The sequence below is a fragment of the Eptatretus burgeri genome, chromosome 5 (assembly GCF_056783735.1).
Source record: "Eptatretus burgeri isolate ZD-2024b chromosome 5, Ebu_testis_v1, whole genome shotgun sequence".
Classification (NCBI taxonomy): Eukaryota; Metazoa; Chordata; class Myxini; order Myxiniformes; family Myxinidae; genus Eptatretus; species Eptatretus burgeri.
The window spans coordinates 83,175,675-83,198,413 of record NC_140965.1 but is presented as its reverse complement, the minus strand read 5'-3'; the positions used below and the strand labels follow the sequence as shown (position 1 = coordinate 83,198,413).

At 42.5% G+C, this 22,739-nt stretch overlaps 1 protein-coding gene and 1 long non-coding RNA gene across 3 annotated transcripts in view; one reads left to right on the top strand and one right to left on the bottom strand.

The window, feature by feature from the left end:
* LOC147026850 (uncharacterized) overlaps positions 1 to 21,557 on the top strand; it is a 94,963-nt gene extending 73,406 nt beyond the window's left edge. The window contains exon 4 of one of the 2 annotated variants that reach the window (XR_015058528.1): positions 20,119 to 21,557. The gene's annotated coding sequence lies outside the window, so the exon portion shown is untranslated. The remainder of the gene's footprint in view (positions 1 to 20,118) is intronic. The other variant, XR_015058531.1, reaches the window with a different exon arrangement.
* Positions 21,558 to 21,953: 396 nt separating this feature from the next.
* LOC147026849 (uncharacterized) overlaps positions 21,954 to 22,739 on the bottom strand; it is a 9,337-nt gene continuing 8,551 nt past the window's right edge. The window contains exon 3 of the long non-coding RNA XR_015058526.1: positions 21,954 to 22,143. This is a non-coding gene — a long non-coding RNA (uncharacterized LOC147026849). The remainder of the gene's footprint in view (positions 22,144 to 22,739) is intronic.

Here is a 22,739-nt window from a genome sequence, read left to right as displayed (position 1 = left end):
TCTTCGGTATGACGGTGATGTCGACACTTCGATTTCTAGTGCGGTTACAATATAATATAATTAAAAGGCTGCCGCTCAACGATTTAAATCACAACCGCACTAGAAATCGAAGTGTCGACATCACCGTCATACCGAAGAAAAAAAAAAGTCTGGAACACTGACGCTAACCATTACCTTGAGTGTTTCGACTTATGAGCACCTTACAAGTAACTTTTGTCGACGTGTGACAACGTTTGCATATCGTGCGTACAACTTATTCCCATCGCATGCGGAACGTGTGTCATACGGCAAGTACGTCGTAAAATGTTTAACACGTTTATAATTGCAAGACGTACTCCACTTAATACGACGTATGATAGCGTACTTTAGCGTTCTATTCACGTATACCAAACTTACCCATACTGTATTCGACGTGCGCCAGCGTTTTAGATGCATTTTTCAGAGGTCGGCGTACGCTGGCAAGATCGCCAAGTTGTGACTGCGATGTTGACACTTCCATTTCTGCGGCGGTTATGATTTGAATCATTGTGCGGCAGTCTTTTAATAGGCTACGCCACGTGATCGTCGGCGATGCGTGCAGCGCGCTATGCATAAGTTAGACTATCGTTGGGCATAGGTTGTGAACGCCGACAACACGCTCAGCATTCGTTGGTATAAGTTAGCTATAACACAACGAAACGTTCTGTGTCCTTACTAATATGTTATGCATAAGACCAAGTCATTATGAATCCGTCCGAATCTTTAAAAACACATCAAAAGTTCAACGTTAGCCAGCGTTTTACATACATTTTAATACGTTGCCATTGCTGGCTAAGACGTCAAGGTGTGACGGCCTTAAGCAGTCGGGTACAAACTGGCGGTGATTGTAGAGGGTGAATTTGGTTAAGTGGTGGAATCCTTACAAATCCTTTAAATAACCAATGATGCAATCTCCTAGTGAGTCAGAAGTGCCATAAAACCTCCTCACACTGTCTTATGGGTTTTTTTTTTTTAAAGAAAATTTGTAAACCAAGTCAAGGCTCATGTAAGAGCGAATACACAGAAACATATAACAAGGCAGGAGACAAGAGGAGCAGGAAAGGCAAGCACAAAATAGTGGGGAACAAAGACAATAGGATATCTGTGAAAGGGAGAGGGATGGAATGGGGTACACAGGGTGAACAATGTAGTACTACGGGACTTTCAGGAAGGGAAAACAGGGAATTTGAAGGAGGTGGGTTTGTGGTGGATTAACGTGGGTAGTAACAATCAAGATCTTGGATGGGGGAAGATAAGAGATGGTGGTGAACAGCTGTTTTGAAGACCTGGAGGGAGGAGTGAGATTGAAGAATGTGGGAGTTTGTTCCAGAGGTGGGAAAAAAAGAGGAATGAAAGAGTGAAGGTGAGCAGTGATTTTTGATTTGGCCAGTTTTACCAGAAGGGGGTTTTGGGTCGATCAGTGACATTGAGATTATCCAATGCATGTACATAATTGGATTGGAGACCACCAAAAAGGGTAGACATATGACTCCATTAAAGTTGTCTCCCCTCCCCCTCGCAGGTTGTGGAGGAGGTTTACCCAGGGTACTACCAACACATATGCAAAATTTGATGGCGATCAGGCCAGTCCTATTTATTTTTCTATGATTTTCAGATGTACATTGAAGGAGACAATGCCTAGTGTTGGCTTAATGGTTAGGATGGTGGGCTTATTTGATCCTTAATTCAAATCCTGCTCGACCATTAAATCAATACCAGGTGGGGTTGACTCAGCCTGTCCTTCTTCCGAGGTCGGCAAAATGAGTACCAGCTTGCTGGGATGATTGAGCGATTCGATTATCCTGTATCGGAGTAGTGACCTGTCCAGGATTGTGCCAAATAGCCTAGGAGACTGTTTCAGCATCACTGTTGCTCTGTACAGGTTATGGTCCCAATGGATGGATGGATCACAGACAGAGCGGGAAGTGGGGGGGGGGGGCAAGGCCGGAGAGGAGACGGTAGAAAAATGTTGGTGTAAGAATAGGAGAAGAGGTTATACATGTTAGAGTAAGAGTAGGAGAAGGAAAACTCTGAAGTAACACCAACGGACTGGGGAAGCTCATTCGGCTTGGTTGCCAATTCTCCTAATAGCTGATGACTACGAACGTAATTAATCCTCAGTAGCAGTGGGAACTATCTTTATACTTTAGTTCTACTTCAAGGTATTTTGGTGTTAAAGTTTAATTTCTAAATATCTTTAGTATATACGTATTTCACAGTACATTGTTTTGGTTGGTGGGTTGGATTTCTGCAATGTTGATTTCATGTTTGTGAGAAGAAAGGTGTGTGTTGTAGAATTTGTCGTCCTTGTGATAGACATCAAGTCTGGTGTTGCTAAACAGTTAAGGTAGCAAATTTAAGAACTTTAAGGGTCCTGAGTTTGAGCCCCTGTGGGTTGATTCAGCCTGTCTTCTTTCTGAGGTTGGCAAAATGAGTACCAGCTTCCTGGGGTAATCAGCCATTTGAGTATCCTGCATCAGAGTGGCAACCTGTCCAGGACTCTACTCCTTAGCCAAATGAAACTGCATTGGCAGCCTTATGCGGCTCACAGCATGAAAGGAGTGGTTTAGTTGTGATAGAGATCACAATGAGTAATATTCACCATGTTTATACAGAAAAGCCTGTTGCTGTCTTAGCAGTGATGGTGGTGCGTTTGGGATCCCAGGTTCTTGAGTTCAAGCCCTGTTGGCTGCTGAATTAATACCAGGTGGGGTTGACTCAGCCTGTCATGCCTTCCAAGGTCAGCAAAATGAGTACCAGTGTACTGGTATGGGGCACAGCATCAGTGGCACAACCACACCCCAACAAACTGATAGCTACCTGGCAGGCAAGCTGCCATATGCAAGAAAAATAGGATTTTTAAAAGAGAATATTATTTTAAAATGATTTTTGCAGATGAGTTTTTCTCACTATTTTCTGTATATAGGGAAAGATTTTGTATTAATATTGAGAAAGATTATTATTAAAAATCATTTTTCTTCATTATGAGATAGACATTTTATTTCTGCTCCCTCTGGGATGTATTGTGATCATTCCTTAGTCATTTTACTTATTACCTCCACCACCGAAGGTGAAGAAGGTTATATTTTCACCCCTGTCTGTTTGTTAATTGCCGAAATCCGAAGGATTCCGGCAATTATGTTGGTCGGTTGTGTGTGTCATTCTGTGTGTGTGTATGTCTGTTTGTTTGTGTGTTTGTTTACCCTGTAGCAGCCATACCGTTTCAGCGATCATGACTAATCTGGGTATAGACGTCGGCCATGGTCCAACTTAGACACTTGTCGTTTTTGGTGAATCTTGGTCAAAGGTCAAGGTCAAGGTCACCGAAAAACCGAACTTCTTATTTTCGCAATAACGTCCACTAAAATGGTCGTATCGACCTCAAACTAAATCTAAAATGTGCATCTTCCAATACTGCATCCAACCATATGTCTCATTGTGGTGTCACCCCAACACCCTTCTTAGCGGCCAGGGGTCGAATGTCAGGGGGGGTCGGGTCAAAACTTTCAAGTTGAAATAAAAACGCCATTTCAAGTCCGATTGACTTCCAAGTTATGATCTTGACCAAACTAAGTGCTATAACTCATTAAACAGTAGCACTATCGACTTATAAGAACCAAATTGATTTCTAGGTTTTTGTTTTTTCAGAGATCATGGAGATATGACAAAGTTATTCCGGCAATTCCTTGCTCAACGAGCAATTTCATTTGTTTGTTTGTGTGCAAGATGTCTCAAAAAGTTGTAGACAGATTCGGACAAAACTTTGTGAACACATTGGGTGTGTTGCAAGGACGAATTGATTCGATTTTGGTTAAGATCCGAATTTGGATCTGGAAACGAGAATTATTTAATTTTTAAAGTGATTCTTCACCATTGAGAGATAGGGCTAAAAACGATAGATGGCACGATATTAAAAAAAAATTATTGGGCCCGATATGTTCTCATGGATCAGGCATTACATGGCAGAGGTATGTGCTCTACCGAGTGCCCTTCTAGTTTTATTTGTAATATGTTTCTTTCTCATGCTTTCTTCAATATCTTGTCTCTTTGCTTCTCTCTTCTACTCTTCTGTCTGTTTTGATATTGGGGTTCCCTCACACTAAAATTGTTTTTCCACAAGGTGCAAATATTTTCCTTTGTCCTCCCCCCCCCATTTATGCCCCTTTAATTTTAAAACATGAGACTTTTCAGAAATTTGGCCTCGTCTATGAAACTTAGGCAATGAAGTTTCTTAGCAACATGGAAACCAACATGTTCTTCTTCGTTCGTATGCAACACAAGGCTGTGGGGTAGCATCATTTGCTGAGGGTGTAGCTGTGCCGCTGATGTATTGCTCTCTGCTAGTTGGGGCAGGAATCTGGAATTTGGCCAGGGTTGCTGGCGATAGCTTGCCTACTTTTTTGCGAAGGACACCATGGGATCTGTAACATCCACCAACGAATACTGGCAGACAAGATTCCCATTTTACACCATCCGAGGGATTTGCTGTCTCAGTTGTATCAACTGCACGAGGACTGGTGACAACAAACTCGAGGAATGGATAAAAATGGGTCATAACTTTTGTTGCGGTTGTGAAGATGATGCCGTGACCTACTGAAGTTGCCATTAAATGATTCGAAAGTCCAACGTACGATTGGGTCAATGTCCATTGTACATTTTTACCTTCGCCCGAAGGGGAGGAGAGGGTATTGCATTTGGGTCCGTTTGTTTGTCTGTCTCTGTGTCTGTTTGTCCACACAGAACAACAAAATTTTCACCAAAGGTGCAACAAAACAACAAAATTTTCAAAAATTTTCAAAATTTTAGACTCGTGTAGAATATTTTAATGATAATTATGACGTTTTCGGTCACGTGTTATGGCAGCCATGTTGGAAAAGCCAAATAACTTTGGACTTCTGTATCTAAAATCGCACCAAGGAAAAAAATTGAAACATGGCAGATGGCAAACACTCCTCGTGGAGAATACGTGCATTTTAAAAAAAATGCCGTCATGGGTTATGATGTCATAATTGCATATGTGGAACACTACATCTGATCAGTATGAAAATTTTTTAGGGTCATCTGGGGATAACATGATCCACAGAAAAACGTTTGATGACCTCATTGGTCACGTGGTTTGGCAGCCATATTGTTTGTTTTTGTAAAAACTTCAAAAATCTTCTCTGAAGCGGCTGAACAGATTGAGGCGAAACTTTACACATCTGACAACCTATCCATGAGGAACAAAAAGTTCACACATTTGACGTCAGAGGTCACATGGTTTGGCAGCCATATTGGATTTACCCTCAAACCCATAAAAATACACCACTCAAAATAAGTCCTGGCAAGGGTCTGCAATCCCTGATTGCTCTTTTTCTTGTTAATTATGTAACACACCAGTAAACAAACGCCACACAAAATACACTACACAAAACAAGTCCTGGCGAGGGTCTGCAATCTCTGATTGCTCTTTTTCTTGTATTAATTTGTGTTCTCGTTACGTTACGTTACGTTACGTTACGTTACGTTACGTTACGGCCCAGACAGACACACTCAGATGCACACACTCACAGACAGACAGACACACACTCAGACAGAGACAGACAGACACGGACACACAGAAGTGATTGCAAACCCCTGTCTTCCACCGCGTGGGGGGACGGGCTAATGACACTCCATGTAGCAAGGTGTGTGTTGTGGATCAATCCCATTTATTCCATAAAGCAGCGAATAATCTGCACTCAGAGACCCCTTTTACATTTTAAAACGAACACAAAACCAAACGACTTTTGAGTGAACAAATGCGGAGCACTCATCTGGCCTACTTCTGAATCTTCAACATCAAATATGACAAACAGTTTCGTGTGATTGTGAGCCAGAAAGCGAGTGTGGTGAAGTGATGTTTATTTCATTCCGGCGATCATCAAAATTACCAGAACCACAAGCGAAGCGAACAAAGTCATAACCAACTCGAGGGTTTATCATTGAAGACGAGCGAAGGGGTCAGATAGACAAGGGCCTGGACTTTGTGGACTTTTGTAATCCTGTTTTGATGTTAAAAATACATCCACATCATATTTCATGATCCATCAATTCAATTCCGGGTTGGTTGTGCTTTTACGTTCTCTGCTCTGCCAGTTCTGGCAATTTTGGTGATTATGGATTGTTCAAACTACAAATTGTAGCTGTAGCTGTAGATCCGTTCGAGAAGTACTGGTTCTCCCTTGAGAAGTGAAGTGTTCTAAATAGGTATTCCAAGTCTCATCACTGCATACCTTTTCGTCCTGTTGACTGGGTATAACGCAGGTCGTGGTTGTGAAGCCTGCATGCAACTCTGCTGATACAGACAGTCGCAGGCAGCAGGTATAGGCAGCAATTAGGAATCTGGTCGAGACACCGGTACACAATGACCTACTCTTGTGAAAGACTTAAGTGGAATATTTTACGTCTTCTACTAATTATCCAAGCAGCCCGCTTAACACCCCCTTCGAAGTATGGCACACTTATGGAGTGCAAAACCCTCTCTGTGAAGCACCAGGATGACAGTTTACTGTTGCTCGGGAATCGAACCTAGACTTGACAGCTCAACAGCCAGAGCCGAGAGGGTTACCTCTTTGCTATCCTGCTAACCCCCAACTACAAATTATTCACTTTGCTGGTTTTATTGCAGTAGGATGCTCTTCAAAACTTTTAATGCTCAAATTTTAAACATCTTTATGGATGTGGCACCCAGACATTCACTTATGGAATAGCTTTTGTGTCACAAGTTTAGATAGATCAGCTGTTGCATATGTACAAGTGTACATACCTGTTTGCACCTACGTACATAGGTGTGCAGTTAACAGCACCCGTGTGGGGCACGACAAGTAGTTAGCAACACCCAATTGGTGAGTTAGCAGCACCGATTTGGTAATCTCACATCTCTATGATATTCTTTCTCGAATCATATTTACATATAAGAGGCCACCCAAAGAGCTCCTTAATTGACAATAACCATAAAATTATGCATTCATTTTAAGAGCTTTGAAAAGCAGCAAGAGCACACCTTTTTTTTTAGACAATAAGCTGGCTGTCTCATTCGCTTGTACTGCATTGTGGAGGCGTATAATTATATGGTTATGGTTTGGGAAATGTACCCCAGGGGAGAGCATCCATGTACACGGTCAAGTTCCCCAGAATGAGTTATTTCATTGGTTTATTTGGGAGGGAGACTTTTACCCCTTTGTCCAGGGGATTAAGGGGGGAAATGTGTTGTGAGATGTTAGTCTGTGTATTCCTGGTGTGAGTTCTCCCCATTTGCTGCTTCTAATCTCCTCAATGCACTTACCTCTGTCAAAACCCGAACAGGTGAACTAGTCCCTCACTAGGAGACAATTAATCCTCTGGACCAGAACTAAATTACCTTTCCCCATTCTTCCTTCCCAGAACCCCTACATTTGTTGCCCGGGACAATGTTTGTCAAACACACATAGTACAAAGGAATGTTTGTGTGCGAGGGAGGGAGTGGGGGTGCTCTCTCGCTGTTGGGCGCATGAGGGGGTAGCGGGGAGGCTCGCGTCACCGCCTGAACATCACGACGTGGCGATTTTCCACAACCCCATCACTGCACCCATCCCTGTCGAACGCACACCAATGGGAAAGATATTCACGTGACATTTGCTCCCTTGAAGTCATGCCCAGCATGGCACGTAAAAGGCCAGGACTGGGCTCAGTTATGGCTGTTGTTGATGCACTCTCTCATTTGCTCAAGGTCATCTGCCATCTGCTTGGAAATCAGCAAAAATTACCACTCTCCACAAAAAAGGTGCAAAAACAGATCCCTGCAACAACAGACCAATCAGCCTTCTCCTAATCATCAACAAGGTTATGGAATCCATCATCGCTTCAGCCATGAAATCCTTCCTCTTCTCCAATGGCTTGATTTCTGATCATCAATTTGGATTCAGACCAGGTCACTCTACCTTGGACATGCTGCTTCTGCTCTCCCAACAATGGATGGAGGTCCTCAATGCTGGACATGAAATCAGAGCCATATCCCGAGACATATCACGTGCTTTCGATACGGTCTGGCACCCTGCTCTGCTCACCAAACTCTCTTCCTATGGAATCCAAATACATCTCCACTTATGGATCGCAGACGTCCTCTCCTGTCACAGCCAACGTGTGGCCCTAAATGGAGTTTTCTCATCCCCTCTTCCTGTCCAGGCTGGACTTCCTCAAGGAAGTGTTCTGGGCCCTGTGCTTCTTCTGCTTTTCACAAATGATCTCTTCGAATCTCTGGAAAATCCTCTTTATCCCTTTTCTGATGACTCCACCCTCTGCCGTACCATCTGCCATTCCTCAGATTGGCAAGCAGCATCCTCTTCACTCTGTGCAGATCTGGATAAAATTACAAGCTGCTCCAACACGTGGAACGTGTCTTTCAATCCTGACAAATCTTACACTCTCACAATGTCTCTCCGAAAGCACCATCTGGAACCCCCCCACCCCCACCCATCTATTTTCTCAACAATCCTCTTGAAGTCCTTTCATTCAAGCTTCTGAGTCTCACAATCCTCCATGATTTTTCCTGAGAAAGCCACATTTCCAACCTCGCCTCCAAAGCCAGTCGCTGACTGGACATCCTCCATCATACAAACTCCTTCCTCCGCCCACATGAACACATACAAAGCTTTCATGCACAGCCTGATGGAGTACTACTCTCTCCTCTGGGCTGCTGCTCCTGCCTCTCACCTTTCTCAGCTTCATGCTGTGGAAACCAGGGCATTTAGGATCATTGGTATCTCCTGCTGTGAGGCTGAGTTTTTAGGCCTCTCACTCTTTCACCGCAGGCAGGTCGGTGGTCTTTCTGTCTTCTACCATCTACTCTGCGGCTGGGCCCCTTGCTCTGTCTGAGATATCCCCCCCCATATTTCCGCATGGCGCTCAAGGTCTGCCAGCAACCCCCTTCTGGTAAAAGTCGCAAAATCAAGAATAACTGCTCACCTTCACCTTTTCATTCCTCTTTTTTCCTGTCTTTGAAACAAACTCCTACACTCTCTTCAATCCCACTCTTCCTTCTCGGTCTTCAAAACAGCTGTTCACCTCCACCTCTTATCCTCCCCCAACCAAACCCATGATCATTTCTACCCCCATTAATCCACCCAAACCCACCTCATTCAAATTCCCTGCTTTCCTTCCTGAAAGTCCCTGCCATGTAAGGACCTGAAAGTCCCTGTTGTGTTTGGATCTGAAAGTCCCTGTAGTGTACATCTTGCGTTGGGGGTACGAGGTGCAGGAGTGAGTCATGCCAGGGCTGGAGGTGAGTACCCCACGAGCCAAGGGGTACATTGAAGTCCCTGGGTGTCGTAAGGCTCCGTATACACTCACACCACATGGTTCTGACACAACATTGACACTCAATCGCCAAACTCATCATCTCCATAACTCCTACTCTCACAGTATTTGGCCCGACGCAACCCCGCTTGGTTGCGTGAGGTAAGTGAGGAGTTGAACCAATAACTTCCTCGATCTGCTTCTCTTGTCTCTTCTTACTGGATAGCTGATGGCTCCATGTCTTGTGTGTAAGTGAGACTGAACAAGAGGGAAACCAATATGTGCTTGGGGTAAGTCCTTTCTTTGTGTCTTTTTGCCTTTTGCTTGTAAATATGTGGTTTAATTATATCTTTGCGTGCTTATGTTAATAAATAATTGATACATTTCAAACCTTCTCGTTTGTGTCCTTTCATTGATCTGATATGGGGTGTACCTAATAGATAGACAGAAGTGTTTCCCACCCTGATTGGTTCTGTGATTTGCCAAAGCTGCACTCACAGTTCCGCTCGACCATAATACTCGGATACGCTTTGAATGTGCTGTCCCTAGTTGAGGTCATTCGGTCACAAGTAAGTAACACAACATCGAAGGCGTCAGGACCCTGTCAGACCTAATGATCACAACCGGCACCCGTGGTTGCTTAACAACTCATCAGGCCACGGAGTTGGCCATGGCCTCGTGATCTCAGGGTTAGAGGGCGAGCGGTGGGTCCCGCGACAATCCTGTGGACCTCATCCATACTCGAACCCCGACCCATAACAATATATCATATGGTCTTTGCAATAATACTTTTGGGTCAGTAGTATGACCTACTGCAAATTCCTTGTATTGTGTATGTGGTTGACCATCTGGTTTCATGGTCCATAACGACTGTGGCAGCTCCAAAAGGTGAGTCTATATACAAAGATAGATCAGGTGATTAGACTATGATCACACGTATTAGGAACTACATACAAATCAGATGTTGTCCTGCTTGTGCACAAGTCAGAAAAATACCAAAAAAACAACTCTTCTCTAGATTGCATATCAGGAAAACAAAACAATCATTTTGAAGATCATGAATCTCCGCAGGATATTTTAAAACGAGGGAAACATTAAGTTCAGTAGTTTTCCACAGAGACGCTTTCATTTCACAACACAGACATGCTCTGCCGGTTCCCATGATACTGATAGGAACAGCATGTCAAACACTGACCCTCAAGAGGAGAATGGATTGTATACTGGAGATGGTGGGGGAGAAGGGGGCAGTCCTGTCCTCCATCAAAACAAGGCGCCTTTTCCTCTTGACTGGTGCCATTTGTTTGCTTTGAACCACATTGACCCTTAGACATTAGTACATAACTTGGCTGTCAGATGCGAAGAACAGCACGAAAATGCAGAATAAACTTACTTTTTAAAGTTTACTTCTTAACATCTCACACATCTTGGAAATTTTAAAGCTGTTTTCAGAAGCCATTTGCTCATTATCATGAAATGCAAATGAACAATGTCTCCAGCATGAATGTTGAAGATAATTGTTTTTTTTTATAACATAGACTGTCTTTTCCTCAAATTAAAAGGATACATTTTGGGACCATTGTCCAAGCTACTCCAACCTTGGCAGGCAGAGGATCCAAACTGGTCCGACCACTGCTCATGGTGGAGGTTCCTCCGATCAAATGACCTTCAGAGCTAGCTCCAAAATGATGAGTCCTAAAAAGTGAAATAGATATCCTTGAATTGTTACTAATCCAAGTGTGCAATGTTGCTTGATCATTGCCAATGCCAATGTGAACCTTCACCATCAGGACCAGGAAGCAGACCCAAGTGGAGGATGCACCAGTTGCATCAGGTAGCTTGTGCAAATGAACCGATGAGGGAGTAACTTGAACAGTCCACCACCAAGAGCCCGACTCTCTGACCCTCAGGTCGACCCTGCTAATATGTGTGCAGACTCCAACTCGAGCATCATTAAAGTGTCATGAACATGTTGCCAACATTTAGATACTCCATAAACAACAATGAAAATCCTCAAATCAAGGTGATAGTACTCAACTCTCTCCTCCACCTCGTCTATTTTACGTGAGTTCGTCAAAAAGGTTCTACAAATGATATATTCACAAGAATGAAAGACACACCAAAGAAAAAAAAAACAGGGCAAAATATCAATAAAAAAAAAATTCAATACATTTCTTACTAAATACATATTATTTTATTATTTTTGTACACAATGTCGAGGCTCGTGGAAGATCCAGTGCACTGGATGGATGAATACGTAACAGACGGAAACAGAAGGCAAAACACGCAAAACATTATAAATGGTAATACCACATCCACCATATTCACCGGACCTCATGACCAGCCACTTTTGGTTATTTTTAAAATCGAAAGAGAACCATCGTGATTGCAACGTCTCCTCCAGATCAGGTTTTGTATCAGCAATGTATCAGCAGGCTCTATATACCCCCTGAAGAAAGACATGCTCCAGCTCTCAGATTATGTAGGGACAGGTGCCAAAAGTGGATAGCATTCCTTCTGGATGCAGATGGAAACTCCAAGGAGGGAATAATGGAAAATTGTAAGGAGGAGGGATTTGGGTGGGGTTAATAAGGGTAGATCATGGTTTTTGGATTGGGGACGATTTAAGATGGTGGTGAACAGCTGTCTTGAAGACCTGGTGGGAAGTAATGAGATTGAGGAGGATGTGGAAGCTGACTCAACAGGCAGGAAAAAGCAGGAACAAATGAGTGGACATGAGCAGTGGATTGAGATATTTTCACAAGAAAGGGGTTGATGGTGGATCGTGTGAGCCCTACTCTGGGGCGAGGGGGGGAGCAAAGCACTGAAAGGGCAGAGGGTGCAAGACCAGAAAGGAGGCGGTGGAAGACAAAGAGACCACCGACCTGTCGACGGTGGCGAAGTGATGTCCATAGACACAATTTCATCGTGAGCAATTCAAATGATCTTGAAGGCTTTGGTTTGCACGGCGTCAAGCTGAGCAAGATGTGAGGCAGGGGCACCAGCTCAGAGGGTAGAGCAGTACTCCATCAAGCTGTAGACGAAGGCCTTGCTGGTGGATAGGAGTTCAGGTGTGCTAGGGAAGGACTTTGTACGATGGAGGATGCCCAGATGGCGTCTGGTTTTGGAAGTCAACTTTGAAATGTGGTTTGCCCAAGAGAAATCATGGCTGATAGTGAGACCCAAGAGTTTGAGTGATTGAACTTCTTTGAGAGGGTTGTTGAGAAAGTAGAGGGGTGGGATTAGGGTACAGTTCTTTCAGAGAGAGAAAGAAAGTGAGTGCAGTGTAGGATTTCTCAGGGTTAAAAGACGTTCCAAGTGTTTGACCAGTTTGTGATTATGTCAAGGAGTGAAGGAGTGAAGAGAGGGAAGAGGCTGCTGCCTGTCTGCCAGAATGTTGAGGGATGTCACGGCAGAGGGTGGAGTCTTCAGCCAAGAGACAAAGATAATTTTCCGGTCAGAGAGATCATTGATGAAGATTAGGAAGAGGACGCGACCCAGAACACTGCCGTTGGGTACTCTGGCCTTGACAGGGAGAGGTGAAGAAAGGGTTCCATTGAGAGCCACACTTTGTCTATGAGAGTGGAGGAAGTCAGCAATCCAAGGGTGGAGTTGGCCTTGGATTCCATAGGCAGAAATTTTGGAGAGCAAGGCAGGATTCCAGACCATCAAAAGCTCGAGATATTTCCAGAGAGATGGCCCTGATCTCATGTCTGATATTGAGGGCCTCCACCATTGTTGGGAGAGTAGAAGCCGCATGTCCAAGGTAGACTGACCAGGTCTGAATCCAAATTGATGATCTGAGATGAGGCTGTTTGAGAAAAGAAATGATTCAATGTCAACTGTGATGATGGATTCCATGACCTTGCTGATGATTGGAAGCAAGCTAATTGGTCTGTAGTTAAGGAGATCCATTTTTGCAAAATGCCTGATGTTGGCTTCATGGTTAGTGTAATGGGCTTGGGATCCTAGGATCCAGAGTTCAAATCCCCCTTGGCTGTTGAATTAATAATGGGTAGGGTTGATTCTGCCTGTCATCCTTCTGAGGTTGACAAAATGAGTGCCAGCTTGCTGGAATCCTGTGTTGGAGTGGTGACCCATCCAGGATTGTGCCCAGTAGCCAAGGAGACTGCTTAGGCAGCACTGATGGATGGATTTTGCTCATTACCCTGTGCTCGCAAAGCGAAAAGCAGGGTTAGGCATTCGGTTGTGTACGTGCGTGCGTGTCTGTAGTTTTTAAAATTCATTTTCTCGGCAACCGTTGGTCCGATTAACACAAAATTATATCGAAGGAGTGCCTCCCCCAGCATATTTTTTGATTTCAGAATTATGTCGTCATAGGTCACGTGGTACGGATGTCATCTTGGGAAAACTTGAAAATAGTTGCACCTCTATATCTCTAAAATCGCTCCGTGGAAAAAAAAAATTGAATCATGTCATTGTCAAGTACTCCCATTGGGAATAAGATATATTGATGATGTCATTGTAACCTTAATTATGACGTCATAATTTAACAAGTACAGCACTTGATTCGCTTAGTATGAATTTTATTTCTCTGCAGTTCTTGGTCCGATTGACACCAAATTTTCACCAACGGAGCGCCTCCTCCTGTGGAATAGGATAATGATAATTATGACATCATAGGTCATCTGGTACAAGTGCCATCTTGGAAAAACTTCGCACCTCTATATCCCTCTATTGAGTGCAGCCTGTGGCTGCTGGTTGCATCATTGGTTGGGACGCGGCTATGCCGCTGGTGCAGTGTCCCCCTTACCAGTGCACTGGTACTCATTTTGCCGACCTCAGAAGGATGACAGGCTGAGTCAACCAACTGGTGTATTAATTCAGTGGCCAACAGAGCTTGACCTCAGGACCCTAGGATCCCAAGCCGCCACCCTCTCCAATAAGCCAACACCAGGCTTTTCGATATCTCTGAAACCACTCCATGGAAAAAATTGAGACCTGGCTCGTTGTCAACTACTACTCCCCATTGGGGAATAAGATATGTTAATGATGATGTCATCAGTGACTTCGTTATGACATCATAATTCGACAAGTACAACACTTATCTGATCATTCTGAAATTTTTTTCTCAGCAACTATTGGTCTGAAGCACACAAAATGTCCACCATAGGAGCACCTCCTCCTGTAAAATATTGTAATGATGATCATGATATCATAGGTCATGTGGTGCAGGCGCCATCTTTGGAAAAACCAAAAAACATTGGACCTCAATATCTCCAAAACTGTTGATTATGCAGGGTAAATATTCCATGAATACCATCTAGTTAATTCAGTTAAGGGGATCCTGCATGAAGGATGCACCCGAGTTGTTGCTTGTATTGTCCAAGCATACTCCACTTATATGTATATATATATATATATATATATATATATATATATATATATATATATATATATATATATATATATATATGTTTGTATGTACATATTTTGTCTATATATATATACATATATATATATATATATATATATATATATATATATATATATATATATATATATATATATGTATACATTGTATGTTTTTCCCACCTTTTACTACATTATTGTCCATCTTGTCTTCCTCACAGTAGTTATGGACTTTTGAGACTCTAACACCACACTGCTGCGAATGCTAAATGAAAACGCAGACAATCCATGCCCCCGCCAACCACTCTTTCTATGTTCCATTGTGTCATCACTTTGCAAAACAACATTCTTCTCCCTTAGCTGGTCAAGCGAATGGTATTGCATGCAGTATACCTCGGGTTGAGATCTACTTTAACAAGTCGTCGACCTGCTTGGCATCACAACAGCCGATCCTTATTTAATGGGTCTGAGCATGTTGGCAGCGAGTCCCCGAACAGGATGTTATGTGTATTTCCCATGGAAATGCGAGACATACGGTAATGCAACCCCAATTCATATTTATCGGGACGAATATGCCCAATTTTGATCCTCCATGCATGGACGAAACATCAGATATCAACGATCATTCACCACGACAATAGGCAAACATATGGATTATGCCAAGCCATAGAATGTCTGCCTCCATTTCGCTCGTTTACTTCCATCAGCCCATTATTTCATGTTCCAGGCTCTTCATGCGGATACCTTGTTACGATTTTTGTCTACTTTGAGTTTATCAACCTGCACACTTTCCTCACACACATTAACACCTTTACAGGTTTTCAATAGTCCAGTGCACTCATGAACTCACTCATCGGTGATAGTGACAGGCAGCGTGTCGCAGCCCCATATTGCCTTCACGCCTCACCCCTAACCCTAATCATTTTGCAGATTTCCTTCAACCTTTAAGTTCAGCCCTTACTGCACAGATATTGTGGCTCGGACTATATGAAGGCAGTGCCATTGTATGTTATGGTGTTGCCATCGGTGTTGATAGAGTGACGTAGGTTTGCGTGGTTGGCATGCGCATACGTGGTCCCATTTTTCCGGTCTCGCACATCTTGTAATCGATGGTGCTTCGTCGTCCTAGAGTGTGGTTATTGAAGCTGATTCTACAACAAAGCCTAAACGTGTTTTGGTTGGACATTCGCTCTGAGAGAAGGAGAGGTGTTTACCTTTGCTGGTGTGGTGGCAGCGTCTTCTTGGAACTCAATTTGCCCTCTGGCTCAACAATCGACAGAGAACAAACGATAAAATCCCACCTCATTACACACGAGCGTTTTCACATAAACCTGACCAACTAACCAGAAGAATACTATCTGGATAGCACGACCTTTGTCATTTCCTCAGCACACAGACAGTGCACAACATGGTAAATACACATTGGGCACCAATATAGTGGTGTCTCATTAAGATTGAAACTGTGAATTCTTTCGAAAATTGGCATCAGAACTAGCATTGTACACTCTCACTGGAAGCCAATTTTACCCCGTTTCTTGTTTATGGTACTCAATGGTGTCAGAAGACCAGGTCTGCCCCCCTCAGGGGATTTACGAATGATGGGGGCAGAAATCCAGGAAGCGGGATGCCATACAGCCCAGTAGAAAGTGAATATTCTGGAATTAATAGCACAATATTGTCCTGTTATTTCTCGAAGCACTATTGTGAAAAATTCCACATCCATACACAGCATTTGGCAGGTAATACGTCTATACGATGGAGTCCAATCCACTGGTGCTCTCCTCAATGACTTTTCTGACATTCGCCTCAAACCAGATGAGTGTGCTGAAGACCTTTATCAGCACTTCATGGCCTTTACTGAAGACAATCTGCTGCAATAATAGCGGCACCCACCAAGGGGTGGGTCCAGCTGAAGACGAAGAACTTTCACCTTCTCTTGAAAATTTGATTGTATTCACGTGGCTTCGTTTGTTACACAATGACCTTCCCAAGTTAGTCAAACAATGATACGGTATGGAGATTCATTCATGCACTCTGGCATCCATCAAATCTGAGATATCCGAAGCCTTGGCATCCCTGTGAGATGAGGTCCATGCTTCAGCGATTGCTAAAATTATGAGTGCTGCCACGTTTCGTCCAAGTGGACCTGGTTGGCGACAGCCATTTTCCCCTCGCCCTGTCCCCTTCCCAGGAAAGCCTCGAGAACCAAGAATCGAAAATTGTGCCCTTTGTGTAAGCAAGCTGGGCATGCTGATCGTCATTTTCTTCGCGAATGCAACTCGACAAGTCGCCCGGATTTTCAATGATGAACATGACGAAAACGATAATATTGAAAATGATAACTTTGACTCTGACAATGATGCAAATTCTGCCTCTGCCCTCCAAATCCAGGTTCGTCAGTCCCCATATTTCGACACTTTTTACGGTGATCAAATGCCACGCATTACCTTTGACAGCGGAGCAACGGATACTATGATAAGATGGTCTGCAGCCAAAAGCCTCGGTGTTCCAATGAAAAAGAGCTCCCAGTCTGCTCACCAGGCTGACGGTTTCTCACCACTCAAGGTTATTTGAGAAATACGTTTCATGTTAGTCCGTGACAATGGAGAGTTCATATTTGAGGGTCTGGTTGTAGAAAATGTGTATGTGGACATATTAGCAGGAACACCTTTCATGGAGTACGATGACGTTGGTGTTCGACCTGCTAAACACCAGGTGATTCTCAGTGATGGCACAATTTATAAGTACGAATCTGTGGAAAGGCCTTACCATCAACATAATGTAAGACATGCCCACATTTTGCGAGTTCCATCCAACTCAACAACGCTATGGCCAGGATATTACCTTGAGCTAGCCCTCCTGCATGAGTTCAATTCTTCAGATGACACGTTCGCACTCGATCCATGTACAGACACCTGTTATGGACATGATTATGGAAATGCTTGGGAACCATGGCCCCCACATCACGTCATTTCCAACGTCTCGGGGATGATACAGATTCCAAATCTGACGAACATTCTGCAACAACCCAAGCATTTCTGCCAAGTTTGTCCTGTGTTTGTCCCTGTTGAAAATTCGGAGGACCAGCCATGCTTTAGCACAACACAAAAGCCCTTACGGTCAGATGTCAGACACTCTGAATCCATTCAACTAGACCTGCACAAAATTACCCCCACCCCCCACCCCCTTTCATCAGGACCAAGTTCCAAACCCTCCTTGAGGAATTTGATGAAGTGTTTGATTTGAAGATTACAGGCTATATTGGTGCCTCTGGCCCTTTTCAGACAGTTGTTAACATGGGTCCAGTCCAACCACCACAGCATAAAGGCGGCATTCCTCAATATTCTCGTGACAAGCTTGCTCAACTCCAACAACAATTCAATGATCTTGAGGAAATGTGGGTCTTTGCATGCCATGACGATGTACAAATCACCGTTTGAATACCTTAACCCTTCTTTCTTGGTTAAAAGGCCGAATGGTGGTTCCCGCTTGGTGACTGCATTCACTGGCGTAGGGTGTTATTGCAAGCCTCAACCATCCCTCATGCCCAATATGGATTCCACCCTGTGCCTAGTTACCTCTGCCACCGAAGGTGAAGGAGGTTATGTTTTCACCCCTTTCTGTCTGTCTGTTTGTTTGTTTGTTTGCTTGTCTATCTGTTTGTCTGTTTGTGGATGGATCCGGATGAAATTTTGTGGACATGTTGGGTGTGTGACCATGACAAAATTATTCGATTTGTTTTTTTTCGAAATTTTAAAGTGATTCTTCACCATTGAGAGATAGGGCTCAAAAACGATATTTTGCATAGTCCTTCTCAGGTGGTAGAGAAACGCGTTTTTCATTGAATTTTAGATTCTAGTAAGCAAAAATATTTTTTTTGCAAAATAAACCTTATTTATTCAAAAATGGATAAATTTGCCTAATAGAAGCGTTTTTAACAGATTGCCTTGTTCTGACACCGTTTTTTGTTCCAAATCACTATATTAAAGCAGAAACATGTTTTTCATTACATTTTAGCTTGAAGTAAGGAAAACAACACATCTTACAGAAGAAACCTTATTCATGCAAAAATGGTCTGATTTGCTTAATACAGTACAATTTTTTTTTTACACAGATTAGCTTGTTCTGACACCGTTTTTTTTGTTCCAAATCACTATATTAAAGAAGAAATGCATGGTTGTCATCAGATTTTAGCTCGGAGGAAGCAAAACAACACATTTTCACAAGAAACCTTATTTACGCAAAATTGGTTTTCTTTGCCGAATAGAAGTGTTTCTAACAGATTGGCTTGTTCTGACACCGGTTTTAGGTTTTTGTTCCAAATCACTATATTTAAGCAGAAATGCGTGTTTGTTATCAAATTTTAAATTGCTGTTGGCAAAACAATACATTTTACAAAAGAAACCTCATTCACACAAAAATGGACTGATTTGCCTAATACAATAATTTTTTTTACACAGATTAGCTTGTTCTGACACCGTTTTTTTTGTTCCAAATCACTATATTAAAGAAGAAACGCATGGTTCATCAGATTTTAGCTCGGAGGAAGCAAAACAACACATTTTCACAAGAAACCTTATTTACGCAAAATTGGTTTTCTTTGCCGAATAGAAGTGTTTCTAACAGATTGGCTTGTTCTGACACCAGTATTATGTTTTTGTTTCAAATCACTATATTAAAGCAAAAACGCATGTTTGTTATCAAATTTTAATTTGTAGTTGGCAAAACAATACATTTTACAAAAGAAACCTCATTCACACAAAAATGGTCTGATTTGCCTTATCCAAGTTTAAATATATTTTTTTAACCCATTGGCTTCTTCTCACATTGCTTTTTGTTCCAAATCCCTATTCTAATGCAAAAACGTGTCTTTTTCATCAAAATTTAAGTTGTAGTCGGCAAAACAACACATTTTACACAAGAAACCTGATTCATGCAAAAAAGGTCTGCTTTGCCTAAAGAAGCGTTTTTAACAGTTTGACTTGTTCTGACACCGTTTTTTGTTCCATATCACTATTCTAATGCAGAAATGCATGCTTTTCATTACAATTTCGTTTGTAGTAAGCAAAACACCAAATTTTCACAAGAAAACTTATTCACACAAAAATGGTCTCCTTTGCCTAATAGAAGCATTTTTTTTAACTGATTGGCTTGTTCTGACAGCTTTTTTTTTGTTCCAAATCATTATTCTTAAGCAGAAACGCATGTTTGTCATCAAATTTTAGCTTGTCGTAAGCAAAACAACACATTTTCACAAGAAACCTTATTCATGCAAATATGGTCTTATTTGCCGAATGCAAGAGTTTTTAACAGATAAGGTTGGTCTGACACCGTATTTTGTTCCTGCTTCGGGATTTCTCTCCCTCGTGGACGATGATCTTCTCCAACCTTATTGGATAAACTTAATAATTGGACGTGTGAATAACTGTTTTCCAGTCGCCGAGAAGGCTGTTCAAGAACTGGAGGGCGAGCTCTTGGTCAGGACCCTTTGTGTGGCAGTTTCCCCATTGTCACTTGTTATCGCTACTTCTCATTTGAACTCCCACATCCATATAAGGGGCTCATCTGCACGTGAGATGTGGACTCAGCGGGACCAGGTCAGCAACAATCAGTTTCCTCTAACCGATTGACAATTGATGAAAGAACAACGTGATCAGCGCACTTCCAACCAACATTACAGTGAGAAGTCAAAGGCCCCTGTTGGTAGGACTCCCCAACCCGCACAAATAGAGGTTGGTGATTTATTTGATCTCCACACAGACTGTAACAAGCCTCGAGCCTGTGATCTGTATCTGCTTGTTCTGGTGGTTGTGTCTTCGTGTAACATCCACAAATGTACCAGCTCTCACCTCAGGAGCACTTCCTATCGCATTAAGAAATCGGAGTGCCACACGGTTCTGCCTTGCTCAGATAGTGTTTGCCCACACCCACAGAAGAGGACAGGTGATGGATCCTCTGATGAGAGTTACTGACACCACCAACAACCACCTCGAGCTCCAGACCCACCCCATATTCCTTGCCAACTATCAACACCCATAATCGTGGATGAGTCGACCACACGTGCCTCCGATCCATTTCCAGCCGATGCTGCCAAGCCTTTCTTACATGTGCTGACCAGGCTCATGTGCCCACTGCGTTTCGTAGATCGGACAGGATAGACTTTGCTGTGGCTCAGAGACACTCTACTCATCTACGTCATCCATCCATGCAGTTTTAACGATTACCATTTAGACTTTTGAAGTAGTGCGTAAATGATGGCCCTCGTCCAGTGTTTGTTTTGGTTTTTACCTGCAGTAGTCTTGTTACCACTCCTGGTTTTTGTCATGATAAAGACTATGTTTGGAATGGTCTGAGTTCATTTATCACTTGGAACGGTTATGTTACTAGCTGTTTGGTTTCCAATATTTATATTTCATTTTCAATTGCTCTGAGACTTGTATTTGACTCGTTGCAACATTTGTTGGCTCTCTTTAATTCCTAAATATTTCCTTGACTCTGATCTGGTATAATATTGTGGATCCAGTTATATACATTGAGATAATCGGAAAGAAAAGAAAGGTAGTCACTCCATTGTATGTTTGTGTCGTCGTCGCCGTTGATAGAGTGAGGTATGCTTGTGCAGGTGGTATGTGCATGATCAGTTGGCATGCGCATGCGTGGCCCCATTTTTCCGGCCTTGCCCATCTTGTCATCAACGGTGTTTCGTCATCCTAAAGTGTGGTGAATAAAGCTGATTCTACAACAAAGCCTGAACGTGTTTTGGTTTGACATTCTTTCTGAGAGAAGGAGAGGCTTTTCCCTTTACTGGTGCAGCTTGAAGATAAAGAAAAGGAAAGCGATAACTGAGATGAGAGGGTATTGTTTCCTCACTATCGTCGGCATATATCACAGTTTGCCAGGGAGTAATGGCAGTTGTATTTCACATTACTTGTAAACTTCTTGATTTAGTGGTCAGTCAGAAGATGGACTGGAGTCCTCCCATGACCCAAAGTTTCCCCTTCAATTTACTCGGATTACTAAGCCTGGTGTTGGCTTAATGGTTAATGTGGCTGGCGTAAGATCTTAGAGTCTTGAGTTGAAACCCCTGTCATGCTGATGAAATAATCCGAGGTGGGTTGAGGTTGACCCAGACAACCTCCGATCGTAATTCATTTGTTGCAACATTTCCCAGTAAAGTTTCCAAAATCGCAGAACTTCTGCTTCATCGTTCCTGTGGTTGCTCCGATTTCTGTTTCCCAGTTAAAAGAACAAACACTCAAGCATATTCAGGGGAGTTTTATGTGATGTTTATTGCAGATTGTCATGCAGATTCATTGTTTTACTGCTTATCACACTTGGAGCTAAATGTGTTGCAACATTTCATGACTTGATTCGTACATCTACACTTATGGCAATTGGTGTGCCATGCATCACCGACGTTCCTCTCAATACCTTCTGAGTCGATGCAAACCTTTTGTTGTCCTGTGGATTGTGGGGAAAGGAAAGGTGTAACAATAGACATATCATTATTGAAGACGTGCGATGGTTTAGTAATCCAGAGCTTTGTAAACAACGTCTTTAAACTTGCTTAGTTCGGAATTAGGACACATAATTGGGGCTTTCGGAACAACATACACCAACGTTTTTGTTTCACTAAATAAGTTTTATATATATATATATATATATATATATATATATATATATATATATATATATATATATATATATATATATATATTATGAGTAAGGAAACATTTTTTCCTAATAATTACTACATCGGCTCTGCCTTAAAATATTACAAAACAATGGCGTTTTTAAGTCTACTGTGTGGGTCTTGCTTCAAGAACATTATAAAAATCACACAGATGTGCTTGAACTTGTGGTTGGTGCGACAAAAATCTGTTGGCACAGCCATGCTTCCAGAAAATGATGCAACCAGCAGCCACAGACTGCATACGAAACAACAACAGGAGTTTGTTGGCCGTGTCATGTGGATTCATTGTTTTGGTATGAACGAAGCTTGAAAAATATATTTATGGAAACTTGAAAAAAACATGTTGACACTGGTCTTGTTTTAT